Source organism: Calonectris borealis, chromosome 4 (genome assembly GCF_964195595.1).
Source record: "Calonectris borealis chromosome 4, bCalBor7.hap1.2, whole genome shotgun sequence".
Classification (NCBI taxonomy): Eukaryota; Metazoa; Chordata; class Aves; order Procellariiformes; family Procellariidae; genus Calonectris; species Calonectris borealis.
The window spans coordinates 16,721,228-16,733,944 of record NC_134315.1 but is presented as its reverse complement, the minus strand read 5'-3'; the positions used below and the strand labels follow the sequence as shown (position 1 = coordinate 16,733,944).

At 47.0% G+C, this 12,717-nt stretch overlaps 1 non-coding gene across 1 annotated transcript; it reads right to left on the bottom strand.

Annotated features, from left to right (window-relative positions):
• Positions 1-510: 510 nt before the first annotated feature.
• On the bottom strand, positions 511-578 carry LOC142082542 (U5 spliceosomal RNA). The gene has a single exon (XR_012673728.1). It is a non-coding gene; the product is annotated as a U5 spliceosomal RNA (small nuclear RNA).
• Between the last annotated feature and the right edge of the window lie 12,139 nt (positions 579-12,717).

Here is a 12,717-nt window from a genome sequence, read left to right as displayed (position 1 = left end):
ACTGTTAGTATATATTATATTTCTAATATACTGGGGGCGGGGGAGGGAGCCTGGCTGCAATTAACCTCAGAACTAACATTTTCAAAGGAGTATCGACAAAGACTCCTGCAGTCCAAGAGATCATCATTATTCAATAGCATAGTTTGCATGTAATTCTATTGTTAGAATCATAGAATCATAGAATAGTTGGGCTGGAAGGGACCTTAAAAATCATCTAGGTCCAATCCCCCTGCATGGGCAGGGACACCTTCCATGAAATCAGGTTGCTCAAAGCCCCATGCAACCTGGCCTTGAACACTTCCAGGGAGGAGGCATCCACAACTTCTCTGGGCAACCTGTTCCAGTGCCTCACCACCCTCATAGTGAAGAATTTCTTCCTTATATCTAATCTAAATCTACCCTCTTTCAGTTTAAAACCATTATCTCTTCTCCTATCACTAGACTCCTGATAAAGAGTCCCTTCCCATCTTTCCTGTAGGCCTCCTTTAAGTACTGGAAGGCTTCTATAAATAAATTGTTCCTCTCCACGGAAATCTTTAGTAAAAGGCAAAAGATTTATACAATCTGAAGAGAAACCAGAGTTCACTTATGCCATAACTTCTGATTGCTCTTACTGAGACAGCGGCAGCTTCTGATCCTTCAGACTGAAGTGTGAAAAGCCCAGATTCTGATACAAATAGTAATAGAAAAGGCCATGTTGATCTTTATGTGGTATATTTATATAAAGATCATTAAGAGTAGGAGCTTTACTATATATATAGCTGGAAGGCACTAGGTAGTGGACCTACACAGTGTGTTTCATTTCACTGTCCTTCTTATAGGCTCTCATTTGATCTAACATAAGTTGGTCTTTCCCATTTCTCCTTCCTTCTGAGTCTTAGCTTCTAATGCAAACAAAAGTTCAAAGAAAAACTCAGCCCAAATTGTTGAAATAGCTTTCTGATCAGCCACAGGAAACGCTGCCAAGCCCACTGTTGGATGCTGGACCTCTCTGGGATGATCCACCTGGTTCTTGCAGCTCATCTGTGAGCCTTCAGGAGTTTTGCCATGGGATATCTGTCTGCAGAAAAGGACAGAAGGAAGAGAGAGGACATGATAAATCCTTCAATATGTAAAAGATTAAAATGGAAAAAGACATGAACTGTTTCCTCTCCTTGATCATGTGTGCCCATTAGCTTAATTGTATTAAAAGTTATGAAAAGATCTATCTATTAGTGCAGGGAAAGTCTGGAATAAACTGCTGAGGAAACTGGTGGAATCTTTCCCTGGGGAATTACTATGAAACAGAAATATCTCTCAGAGGTGATTCAGTTACATTTATCCTACCTCACTGCAGAGCAATAAACTGGACACTAGGAGGTCCCTCTCTGCTCTGCCTTGCCTTGAAATACGAATTGGAGTTGAAGACAGTGCATCATCAGGCCATAGCTCCCAACCACATTGTATATGACTCTAATTGGTTCAACAATACCAGAAAAACACTTCTGCTCATATTTTTAAAGAGGCAGGCTTCAGAAATCTGTCGGTGAAATAAAGCCTGAAAGAGAGCATTCCATCTGGGCTAACCTTTTTTCCCGTATGTCAGTCCCTGTGAAATGTTTTATGTATGTATTCTTTGGAAATCATCTAGCAGAAACAGCTGTGTGTGCTGCCCACCTGCTAAAGCCTACAATCTAGTGTTATTTCAATTAGATTTGATTGCAGGAAAAGTTTATGAAACAGCTATCGATGATTTCATGCCATCTGGCTTCCGCTTTTCTCCTGTTTAGAGAAACCCTGTGTTTACATTGATTGGCCTTCTATATATATAAGCATGATTGAGTTTTATTATTCTTTTTATTTGCCTGATAGCAGTGTGCTTGGTGCTGTACAAACTTTTACAATGGAAGAGAAGCTGTCAAAGATTTCAAGCTGTGAAGTTCAGCTCAGAGACACACAAGGCTTTGGCTGAAAACGTAGCAGAAGGGAAATTGTATTTTAAAAATCTTGGTTTATTAATTAGGATATAAAGTTTGCACAGAGAGCGAAACATACTTTATCTTGGTTTTAGCCATGTGAAAACTAAGTCCTCAAGCAAGACAGTACTCTGATTCCATTCCAGAGTCAGCAGAACAAGACAGAAACTTTATGAGGAGGAGTGGGTCCAGCCAAAGTCATGTCTCAGGTGGGGTGGATTGCCTCTGGAGACATTTTCTTTCCTCCATTCATCATCATGGGAGCTTGGGCACCCAGCCTAGGCTGGGCTTACCTTCTCAACTGCTAAAATCAGAGGACATGAGTCATCCCTTTACTACTGGCCTCCTTGGCAACTTTTAACCCCCCCCAAATTATAGAAATATTCTCTTTGGTTAAGAAATACTCTCCCATGAGCTATTTTTGCTTTAGTAACATTCAGAAGTTTGGTCTCCTCTCAGATGGAATATGAACACGAGTCTTTTAAAATGTGAACTTTATTTTTCCTTCTCCCCCCTAATTCTTGATGTTTCTGTTGTCTGTGTGGATTTGGTAGGTAAAAGTCAAACTGAAACTGGCTCTCTCATTGGCAGAACAAATTCTTCTAGCTTTGACCTGAATTCAGTTGTGGCAGGCTTTAACCCTGGTTTAGTTGAACTTGACATTTCAAACGAAAACTGAAAGGTTCATCCCTGTTTGGACGTACCAGCTCTAGGAAATGGCAGTTCAAACTCACACAACCGTCTTGTGTGTTTGTCCCTCCTGAGATGGGCTGAATTTAGGTGCATGAGTTGACTTTGGAATTAACACCATCTGCTCACACTGTGCTTGCTTAAGGTTTGCTTGTGCCGCTTGCCTCTTCCTTCCCAGAAGGATGACATGCTGTGTGGGGCTTGCAGGCGGTCTGGGCATATGTTAGGTTGTCAAACTCAGCAGTCTGGAGGCATCCCTACTCTTTGGAAATACTGTAACCTTTTGAAACTCTATAACAAGGAGAGGCTGTTCTTCCATTAAAGGATCCAGGCCTCTTCTAAATTGACATTTTGGGCTTTATTCCATAGCGGTGTGCCTGCCTGGAATACTAGGTACCAACAGAAATTAGACTAAAAGAAACAGGATAAAACGGTAAACGTTCTGGTGAACAGTGTCTCCCTTTAATTTCTATAGTGCCCGCTACAATGGGGATTTGCTCCCTGACTTTCATCACTTTGTGCGACTGCAGCGTAGGTGTCACAGCGCTGTTTCTATTTAAACCAGTGTGCAGGCATATGATGAAACTTCAGTGAAAATTGGCTGTTTAAACACCTTGCAGATCTGGGCCCGGGTGCTTGCAAGCTGAGATCCACTCTGTCTTATGTGCCCTGATGTCTTTTAAGAACAGATTAAGAACCTCAGTTGTCTGTAAACGTTCCTTACTTTCACTATGGCACCAAGTTCTCAAACGTTTTATTCAGAAAAGAAAAAACACACAGGCCAGCTGGAGTGGAAAGCAATGTACTGTTACCACATTTTTAAACCAAATATTTGAAGAAAGTGAACAATTCTCTTCAAATCCAATGAAAGTGGGGGAAAAAGCAAACGTGTTTGCTTTTGCAGATTTCCTTATGAATTATTTACTACTTTACTAAAAACAACTTATGCTAAAAATATTGTAATAAACAGAGCAGCTCTGACTCAAGTTCGGCTGAAGAGGTATGTGAGGAGAATGCAGGAAACTTTGCTGTAGTCTCCCATAATTCTCTGGAATACAAACGGTATAATTAGACCAGTACTACTGAATATATATGAATGTAGACAGATATAGAGCATAGCTTCTACATACTTTCAAAAGCATGTTTATAGAGTAGCTAAATATCGATTTCACCATTTTTATAATTAGTTTGCATGACCAGAGCACCTAGTGGCTAGACTACACTGTAATCAGTGCCACCAGTAAAAAGACCATGTCTGCAAACACCTTTAAATGTAAGAGCAGTGAGCCCTGCTCTGGAAGACTCAAGATCTGCCTGGATCCAGCTTCGTTTTTTTTTAAACATGTAAGGAACTGAGGCATGGGCACATGCGTGCTAACACCGTGGATAGATGGGGGCATTTACAATTTCATTCTTTACGGGAGTAGCACTCTGCCTTACTGCAATCAGCTGCAAGATTTTTTATCTACATATGCAAGAACCTAAATCTGAGAAATTTCAAACCAGGGAATTAGGAAGCTAAGGATTTTGGGTATCTGAACCTCAGTGATTTATTCAAAACTATTTCATGAGGCTGTGGAAGAGTCAGGTCTTGACCCAGGCTTTGTAAGTCCCAGCTCAGAACTTTGCCCCAGGATGAATACTCCTGTAATGGACAGTGCACTTTGAAACTAACTGCTTAGTGTCTAATTATCACCAGATCAATTCCTTTAGGTTCAGAAATATAAAAAAACAAATGCTATTTAGGTTCTGAAACTGCTAAGATTTACACATGTGCTTAACGCTAATCCTCTGGGCTCGGTGGGACAGATCACGTGTTTAAAGTAAGGAACATGGATAAGTCTTTGCAGAAGTGGGGCTTAATTGTAAAAATTTTAAATCTCTATAATAACTGCCTGCTCTCCAGCTTGATGAATGCAACCTCCTGGAAAAAAGGAAGACACCCCCCCCCAGTACAGAAAAAAACAACCCTGATGACAAGCTAATACAAAGAGGCTGAAAGAACTGGGTTATTACCATGAAAAGAAAATCAGCAATACAATTGGCAATTTAAGGAACAGAGACTGTCATTAAATAAATACATGTGCAAACCAGAGGCTAGTATTATTGACAAAAATAGACCTGCAGAATATGGAAGTGATTAAGCTATTTCATTTGAAAACCTTTTCATACTTTGGGCACATCTGATCTTAGATGTGCAGTGTGAATAAGCAGTATTTGTCATATATATATGCCGTATATATATATTCTGTGTCTGCATGCAGAATATACTCAAAGTATATGGAAGTGGATAAGAATCATTGAAATTAATCTCAGACCATTATCTGCAAAAAAAACAAGGCAAAACTTTTGTTACAAAACCTCAAAATGTTATGGTTTTGTTAGAGACTTAAAAATCATCTCAGATTTGTCAGGAGTTGAAAAATGGTTCATGAAATATCTTGAATTAATGAAGGTTTATTTATAATTCTCCAATGAACCCATGCAGATCTTTATTTTTCTGCATGGTTTCAGAGTGATATGAAATAACATTTTGTGGCTTGACACTTTCATCTGTGTTTCACCATAGGAGGTTTTTGTAACTCTGGATAGATCTTCAGCTGGTGTAAATTTTATTCCAGCTGAGCATCTGGTCCTTATTTTCACTGGTTTTATATTAGCCGAATGAATAACAAAACTGTGAAGAAATATGTTCATAAAATGAACATGGTATTCAAAATATATTGCTGGAGAAGAATTGTTTCAAAACAGATGCTGGATTATGCATACAGGAGAGGATTTAAATTGTCCTATTGAATCTCTTCCCTATCTTGTCACATTAGACATACAAAAATTTAAGAAAATAGGGACAAATGGAAGAACTTGAGGAGTACAGAGCATCTGGATGGAATCTGAGAGTAAAATTTACATGCATCACATCTCTAACCTCCAGAATATCACTTACTTCTATCCAAATATATTGTGCTGCTCAGAAACTCTTAACTGCTACTGTACTTTCTGTTGCCCCCTTGTGTTAACTATGCCCAGAACAATAGAAAAAAAGAGAAGAGAAGAGAAGAGAAGAGAAGAGAAGAGAAGAGAAGAGAAGAGAAGAGAAGAGAAGAGAAGAGAAGAGAAGAGAAGAGAAGAGAAGAGAAGAGACGAGACCAGACCAGACCAGACCAGACGAGATTATTTTAGTTGGAAGGAACCTACAAGATCATCTAGTCCAACTGCCTGACCACTTCAGGGCTGACCAAAAGTTAAATCATGTTGTTAAGGGCATTGTCCAAATGCCTCTTAAACACTGACAGGCTTGGGGCATCGACCACCTCTCTGGGAAGCCTGTTCCAGTGTCTGACCAGCCTCTCGGTAAAGAAATGCTTCCTAAAGTCCAGTCTAAACCTCCCCTGGCACAGCTTTGAACCATTCCCACGCGTCCTATCACTGGATAGCAGGGAGAAGAGATCAGCACCTCCCTCTCCACTTCCCCTCCTGACACGTCCCACCTACGAGAGGGGGAAAAGCAACTCAGATTCGCAAATCCCCTCAGTGTGGATTAAGATGAAACAACACTCAAGGTCCGTGCATAATGGAACAATTATTCTGCAAACGTTGGTTCTCTAGCAATTGTATCTACCTAAGCTATGTGGCTTTATGCGGAACTAAGGAGGGCCTTGTGTTACTTAACAGCCTTAAGAGAAAGGAGAGACGGGGGGTGGGGGGGAGAGAGAGAGGGGGAGGGAGAGAGAGATAGGGAGATCACCAATCCTGGATCCAGTGTTGGACCTGCCAACGGGGGTGTTCGGTGTAGAGAGCACCCCAGAGGCTCGTATGTGCCCCTATTTATTGCCCCAGTTCCTGGACTTCTGGAACCTTCTCTCACTCCAGTTTCATGAGTAGCTGAGACACCAGTCAATCAAGGGGAGTGACACAGGCCCCTCCCTGTGATTTCTGGAACTGTCTCTCAGGGCTTTGGTTCCAGGAAGGAAGTGCAGCTCACAGTTACTTGGGCCTCGTCCCTTACACCTCCTCAGGAAGCTGTACAAGCCCGTCTGGCGCAAAATATCCCGCAGCAGATGCTCCCTCGAGCACATGCACTCCGACACCACACGGGTGCTGGAGTGCCTTGCTGCTCTCTGCAGCTGCCAGAGGCAAGCTTCCTTCCCCTGGCCACCCAGCAGACCCCAGCGAGCAGGACCAGGGCTCCTGCAGCGGTCCAAAATGGCCACTGCTGCAACGCAGAAAGGAGCGCGTCTTCCTCGGGGTACTGCTCAATGTCCTGCAGCAGCCGAGTCATCTCCTGGTGCAGATACTGCTCACGCTGCTGCATGCGCTCGGCCGTGGCCACATCTACCTGGTGATCGTGCTTCAGCCCGTGCTGGGCGGCCAGCACAGCCAGGATGAGCACGATTGCCACAGCCATGGCCTGGAGGGGGTGGGAGAAAAGGGGGCTCAGCAGGGCTGGGTGGGAGGGAGCACAGGGCTGGGGGAGGGGGCAGGAGCCGCCGGGAGCTGGGGGCCGGTAGGAGAGGGGGTGAGGGAGGTGGGAGGGAGCAAGGGCAGGGTCTGGGAGCGCCGCACGGATGGGAGCCACGGGCTGTCCCAGGAAAGCGTTTGGGCACTGGTGTCGACAGGCTTGAAGGGGCCGCAGGCCCTGGCTGGAGACAGCATGGGGCCCATCCTGCCCAAGCCGCCCTGATGGCCAGCCCCTGGCTGGGCTGAGCCCCGTGAAGGGGCCAGGGACACCCGAGTAGAGCCCCCCGAGGCCCCATCCCTGCCACCCAACGGTGTCCCACAGAGCCACGGGCGCCCGGCACATCCCCAAAGCCTCTGCGGGCACCTGCCACCACTGGGAGCCCCGAGCACCTCTGCCCCCAGCCCCGAGGGGGTCCCGTGCCCTGCCCTGAGGGGCTCGGCTCTCGCTCTGGCTTCGAAAGCCCCTGGCCGTCTGCCCCGTCCAGCCCAGCCTTCCCCCTGCATGCTGCACTCACCGGTCGCCCAAGTCAAACAGCAGTGGGGCTGCCGGGTGATGTCCCTGGGGACAGCTCCCATTGTGACCTGTCCCCTGTGATGTCACAGCCACCAGAGCAGCATCACCCAGCCGGCACGCCCCAGCCTTCGTCCCCACCGCCCGGCTCAGCGGGTCCTGGGCATCACACCAACTACCAACCCGCCCGGCAGGAGCGAGCTCCCAGGGGCTCTCTTGACAAAGCGGGCAGACACCCCCCAAAACCGTCATTGAGATGAGAACGGGGACTGTAGGTGGATGTCCCTGACTTATGTAGAGAGGTGCAAAGTTTTCTGGTTCGGGTGGTCTGACTCCTTGAGTTGTCTTGAAAAGAAGAGCTACGAGCCCTGGGGCAGAGATGAAACTCCTCCTCCCTCTTCTCCTCTTGGGTTCCTTCTGCCAGGGCAGGACTTAGCCCTGCAAACCCTGATGGGCAGGCCACCCAAAGGAATTCAACGTGTGCACGTGCGAGAGAAGGTGACGTGGCCCGTGGACGGTTTACTCCTGCTCTGCCACCCTGTGAGATGGATCGGCTCCCTTGGTGCTGGCCTTTGTGCTTGTAGACACAACGGTGCTCTTGGAGCCTTCGTGACGCTGATGGGGGGGTGATAGTGTTTATCCCTGTGGTGGGATGGGGCCTCTTCGTGGCAGTGAGTCCTTGCTGTGCTGACAAGAGATCAGTGTTCCAAAAGAGACTCTCTTTCCGAATGGTGATGAGGGGGTGCAGGAGGGGGGTGCCTGGTACTGCAGGACACTCCTCCCTCCTGCGCCTGCCCTAGCTGTGCCTCCAGCTCTCCAGCTGCTGCTCTGCATTGGCTCGTGCCCAAGCCTCCCACCGGTGCAGCAAGCAGAGCATCCAGAGCCCCGCTCCGCACTTGTGGTGCTTGTTCCCTGTGCAGAGGGCTCACCACTTGGAGACCATGATGTCCACCTCCCCAGGGGTCACCCCAGGGCAATGCTGTTGGGCTCCCAGGTATTAGTTTGCCCCAAGTCCACAGTTATTCAGTATATGCAAAACCAGGCTTGGCCCCAGATTAACTGGCATGAATAAAAATCATTCACAGTGGTATTAAAAACAAGCCCTTCAGATCTCTACATACTCCAGGTCTTCATTTGCAAAATAAGACTAATACTGCTTTGAATAATAATTGTGTCTTCTGTCTTCTCAACTTGGACACTTTGCATAGAGTGTCTTTTCTAGTTGTATAAGCGACGCTGATAGCTCAGAAGTCCTGATTTCAGCCGGGAGATCTAAGCCCTACTACCATACAGATAGAATAGAAGAATAGAACAGAATAAAATAGGACTACTTCAGTTGGAAGGGACCTACAACGATCATCTAGTCCAACTGCCTGACCACTTCAGGGCTGAGCAAAAGTTAAAGCGTGTTGTTAAGAGCATTGTCCAAATGCCTCTTAAACACTGACAGGCTTGGGGCATTGACCACCTCTCTAGAAAGCTTGTTCCAGTGCTTGACCATCCTCTCGGTAAAGAAATGTTTCCTAAAGTCCAGTCTACACCTCCCCTGGCACAGCTTTGAACCATTCCCACGCGTCCTATCACTGGATAGCAGGGAGAAGAGATCAGCACCTCCCTCTCCACTTCCCCTCCTCAGGAAGCTGTAGAGAGCAACGAGGTCACCCCTCAGCCTCCTTTTCTCCAAACTAGACAAATCCAAAGTCCTTAGCTGCTCCTCACAGGACATTTCCAGCCCTTTCACCAGCTTTGTTGCCCTCCTCTGGATGCATTTGAGTACCTGAACATCCTTCTTAAATTGTGGGGCCCAGAACTGCACACAGTGCTCAAGGTGAGGCCACACCAACGCTCAATACAGCGGGACAATCACCTCTTTTGACCGGCTGCTTATACTGTGTTTGATGTACCCCAGGATGCGGGTCGCCCTCTTGGTTGCCAGGGCACACGGCTGACTCCTGTTGAGCCTGCTGTCAGCCAGCACCCCCAGATCCCTTTCTGCAGGGCTGCTCTCCAGCCACTCCTCTCCCAGTTTATCCTTGTGCCCAGCATTACTCCGTCCTAGGTGCAGAATCTGGCATTTTCTTCAGCACAAGGTGGAGAAGCAGTGCCATTGCCTCCAGGTGCCGTGTTATCCAAACAGCAGAGGAGTTAAACGCTGTATTACAGTAAGACTGGCTTCTCGGTCTGTGTTGTTTGTGTTGTTGAGTGTTTTTGTTACAATACAATGTACCTTGGCATAGGGTGAGGACATCTGAAATGCAGAACCAAAGAGGCAATGGAGGTGAACGTACCTGTCTTTCTAAGCAACTAGTGCTTTTTTGCTGTGAAAATGATGTAGCAGCAGCTGTCTCTGGGAGGCCTAAATCATGATGTATGTTCACCCAAGGTCCCTGCAATTGCACGCATATATATGCACCGCATCACCAGAACCACAGCCTCACATGATGTTAGCATGAGACATATACTTGAGTTTGCACTTTCAATATTTAGAGGAAATGTAGGCATTGTGCAGCCCAAATTGCTGGGAACCAGAGGCAACAGAGGACTCGGGTACCTCAGGGTATTAGACCTGTTACATGCCTAGCTCCTCAAGTACAACTCAGTATAAGGAGAATTATAATGCAAAAGATGCAACATACTGAGTCCCATGCAAACCCTGCCTAACAACCCACAGGGAATACAGGGACTTCTTGCACCTCACCTGTTCTTACTTGCAGGCTCTGCGTGGCCCCTGTGCTTGGCCCTCACAAGACCAGGGAGGTTCTCAATATGTGAGGAAGGGCACTGGGAGCTGAAGGTGCCTGTGAAAAAGCTGCCAATTTTTGACGTGTTTTTAGGAGCATTTCCAGGATTATAATTCAGGAATGAGATTATTAAATTGCACATTAATTCCTACCTGAGTCACCCACATCCTATTCAAGTTCGATGCCAAGTGCTATCAGCTGAGTCTACATGAAGTCAATCTGCTCCATGTGGAGGTCTGCTGGCCATGTGCTGGCCATGCCCAGCTCTGTCCTTGTCACTCACCATCCTCCTGGGGTCCAGGTATTCCACTGAAGGAAACTGTGTGTGGGCACAGATGTAGCCACAACAAGCTCCAGGAGCCTCCTGACGGCGACTGGGACACCTTCCCTCCAGCAGACATGTGCATGCATCTGTCACTGAGACTGAGCATGCGCTGGGGAGCACTCTCATCCTGACTACATTGGTATCGGAGAGAGCCGCAGGTAGTTGGACAGTAAGGTCTGGCAGGAGTGGGCCAAGAAAATGCGTAAATACAGTAGTTAACATGGTCATTGATGGTTTCATGTGACTGCAGAACGCTAGCCCAAATACCCAGCTTTCAGACTACTCTGGAAATAATAGACACGCTTAGGCAAGTTTCACACAGGCACTTTCAGAGTGCACAGGGAAATTCCAGACAAACATGTGAAGGGGTAGACTCATTTCTCTGCTAGATAATCAGTGTTTTAGAACTTTAAAGAATATTTTTCCTTTTTCTTTGGGTAATGCCATTTTCTGGTGCAGAAACTAACTATGGAGCTGACACCGTGTTATTAGTTCATGTCAATAAATTCATCTCTTTTATCATGGTGAATATCAAGTAATCATCAAAGTCTTTGCTAGAAATAATATTATTATAAGTATATGCGTATATTTATAATAGTCTCTTCATCTCCTGATGCATGAGATGTATATTCATCTTATACCACATTTTAGATCCAATTTCTACCATCATTGAGGGCTGTGGAGGTACACAGTCTTATAGAATCATAGAATCATTAAGGTTGGAAAAGACCTCTAAGATCATCAAGTCCAACCATCAACCCAACACCACCATACCCACTACACCATGTCCCCAAGTGCCTCATCTACACGTCTTTTAAATACTTCCAGGGATGGTGACTCAACCACTTCCCTGGGCAGCCTGTTCCAAGGCCTGACTACTCTTACAGTAAAGAAATTTCTCCTAATATCCAATCTAAACCTCCCTTGGCACAACTTGAGGCCATTTCCTCTTGTCCTATCGATAGTTACTTGGGAGAAGAGACCAACACACACCTCGCTACAACCTCCTTTCAGGTAGTTGTAGAGCGCGATGAGGTCTCCCCTCAGCCTCCTCTTCTCCACACTAAACAACCCCAGTTCCCTCAGCTGCTCCTCATAAGACTTGTGCTCCAGGCCCTTCACCAGCTTGATTGCCCTTCTCTGGACATGCTCCAGCACCTCAATGTCTTTCTTGTCGTGAGGGGCCCAAAACTGAACACAGGATTCGAGGTGTGGCCTCACCAGTGCCGAGTACAGGGGCACGATCACCTCCCTGCTCCTGCTGGCCACACTATTTCTGATACAGACCAGGATGCCGTTGGCCTTCTTGGCCATCTGGGCACACTGCCGGCTCATGTTCAGCCGGCTGTCAATCAGTACCCCCAGGTCCTTTTCCTCTGGGCAGCTTTCCAGCCACTCTTCCTCAAGCCTGTAGCGTTGCATGGGGTTGTTGTGGCCAAAGTGCAGGACCCGGCACTTGGCCTTGTTGAACCTCATACAGTTGGCCTCGGCCCATCGATCCAGCCTGTCCAGGTCCCTCTGCAGAGCCTTCCTACCCTCCAGCAGATCAACACTCCCGCCCAACCTGGTGTCGTCTGCAAACTTACTGAGGGAGCACTCGATCCCCTCGTCCAGGTCATTGATAAAGATATTGAACAGGACTGGCCCCAGTACTGAGCCCTGGGGAACACCGCTCATGACCGGCCGCCAACTGGATTTAACTCTGTTCACCACAACTCTCTGGGCCCGGCCGCCCAGCCAGTTTTTTACCCAGCGAAGAGTGCACCTGTCTAAGCCGTGAGCTGCCAGCTTCTCTAGGAGAATGCTGTGGGAGACAGTGTCAAAGGCTTTACTGAAGTCCAGGTAGACCACATCCACAGCCTTTCCCTCATCCACGAGGCGGGTCACCTGGTCATAGAAGGAGATCAGGTTGGTCAAGCAGGACCTGCCTTCCATGAACCTGTGCTGGCTGGGCCTGATCCCCTGGTTGTCCCGGACATGGCTCGTGAGCGCCCTCAAAACCAACCGCTCCATAATCTTCCCCGGCACCAAGGTCAG